The following is a 2405-nucleotide window of genomic DNA, read 5'->3' as shown; positions in this document are numbered from 1 at the left end:
AGCACTCCTCAAAAAATCTCAAACACTCCTTGAACTTCATATAATGCAAAGAAAGGAAAGGAGTGCCTCAAGTTTTTTGAGGACTATTATATCATTTCTCCTAGTTTTAAAGCTAAAGGAAGTCCTCTAACTAAGAGATTTCCCCGTAGTCAATGCACACAAAGCTAAAAATTGATCTATTGAACAAGCTCTCGGGTTTGAAGAACCAAAAAAGAAAAAGAAAAAAGTAAAGAAACAGAGCAAGAAAATGAGAACAACAAAAAGTTCAAAAATATGAAGAACAACATGGAAAGACTTGCTAGTTTGTTTGCTCCATAATGGCAAAGACAATGTCACCATTTGCATACTTGAGAGCTTTGATAGCCTTTGCCCTTCACACTCTAGCTTAAATCATTACCAACTCTACGTCCTTTGCCTTTACACCAGTCTCATGTACATCTTCATCATCTCATGCCATTGTTGATGGCTTAGGCATTGATGCCACATTATTGAGATTAGGAGCCTTGAATTGTTCAGCAGGATGAGTTGGCAATTGTGAGCTCAAATCCTCAATCCTGGCCTCGTAAAAATAACACAAGTGTCTAAATTGCGGCTCTTAAACACATCTGGCTTTGAGATGACAAACATTTATTGACAAATATGTGTATTTTTGAAAAAAGTATTAGACATACTATTATCTGAAATGATCTCAATGAACTTACATCCTTACTCTTCTTAACAGTTACTCGACTAACCCTTGTTATGACCTTCATCCCAGCTTTAGCATTGCCTTCTTACTTTATTTTTCACTTCTACTCTGTTTTGACCTTCGGCTTGCATAGTCTTGTCCTGCCAAATGTAAAAATTTCTGGATTATCTTCAAATCTATGCCTTTTCAAATAGGGTAATCAAACTGCATTGCAAAAAATCAACTATGAAGTTCATTAGACTTTCTTAGTGGGTAAGAACTTCATCCTCTTCCCCACCTAAACATCCTTCCAAAATCTTGCCTTGCAGTTTTTTATTTTCTCTTGATTTCTCTTTTTTTAGGTTTTTTCATCTTATTGACAATTGACAAGCTAGTTCTGATATGTTGGCAGCCCGCTTGGGGTTCCTTTCATTCTTGCTTCAAGAGTAATGGCTTTTTTAATTTTTTTTACCCTAGGGGCATCCTACTTGATTTGACAGACGAGTTCTATATCTAGAGCCATTCTTGCACCAAGCACAACTAAATTTAGTTTATGGTGGTTTGAGCATCCAAATATACCAGTGATTCATTCACTATTATCAAGAGTGCACCACTGGTTATAAACTTATAAAGAGAGTTCACAGCATAATAGTAAGTTATAAAGATAGTTCATGGCAGCCTTTATGAAGGCAATGTTCTCTAGATTTATCTCAGTGTTTCCAATTGAAATCAGTAAATGACGATATGTCAAGAGCTCGCTCTTAAATCCCTTTATGATACTTCCAGTCTTTATGACTTGAAGCATAGGATTTAGCATTAGTCTCAGCTTATTTCCTACCTATTATTCATTACTGCCTTTAGAGTCTACATAGCCACAAACATACAACTGCACTATTGTTAGTCATTTGCCTGATTTGCTTGCCAATTTTTGTCTTGATCCAAATAACACTTTAAGATGGAAATAGCTTCACACTCATCATATCACAAGTTTTATTTACTACAAGGAAATACATATTGGAATGTCCCAAATCGAGATGAAACAAGAGGAAGGAATAGTATATAATTTCTGATTCATGGGTTATTGAATAGCTTGGGTTAATCATTTTGAACCCATGGTTTCAATTCAAAAGTTACTCATACCTATTCGTGGGCTCGGGAGTTACAAATGGTATCAGAGCGAATCACACGTTGTCTATATGTGGGGTGAATTTGTGACCAGTGCTAAGTGCCATATTCGACGAGGTGAGCGTATGACCAACGGTCTTATGGTTCTGACCATGCAAGAAAGTGTGAAGGAGATAAGTGTTGTGTGGGGCTAAGTGCCACATGAGTGGTCTTATGGTTCTGACTATGCAAAATTATGTGAGGAAGTGCTAAGGAGACAAGTGCTATATAGGGCTAAGTGCCACATTCGATGGGATGAGTAGTGCTATTACTCGAGCTAAATCGAGTCAAGTATTTGACTGCGGAACTCGACTCATGCTTATATGGAGTCAGGCTCGAGCTCGCTCGACTAAGTGGATGAGCCTTGAAGTGTGCTTGAACTTGGCTAACCAAATGAGACATGTGATTGGAGCTCGAGCTCGAAATATCTATCAAATAGTTTTCATGTCAATTTTAGGAAACAAACACCACACCCTGTCCAAAAGTCAACAAAACTTGCTAAGTTGACAAATACACAAACTCCAGCCAAATTCCAGCCATAACAAGATTTGATCAAGTTCTTTTCAAGTCAACA

General features: G+C 37.3%; 1 pseudogene; it reads right to left on the bottom strand.

Moving 5' to 3' along the window:
* Positions 1–298: 298 nt before the first annotated feature.
* On the bottom strand, positions 299–1484 carry LOC140009824 (nascent polypeptide-associated complex subunit alpha-like protein 1; annotated as a pseudogene).
* Positions 1485–2405: the final 921 nt, after the last annotated feature.

This window comes from Coffea arabica, chromosome 6e (assembly GCF_036785885.1).
Source record: "Coffea arabica cultivar ET-39 chromosome 6e, Coffea Arabica ET-39 HiFi, whole genome shotgun sequence".
Lineage (NCBI taxonomy): Eukaryota > Viridiplantae > Streptophyta > Magnoliopsida > Gentianales > Rubiaceae > Coffea > Coffea arabica.
This window is presented reverse-complemented; position numbering and strand designations above follow the sequence as displayed.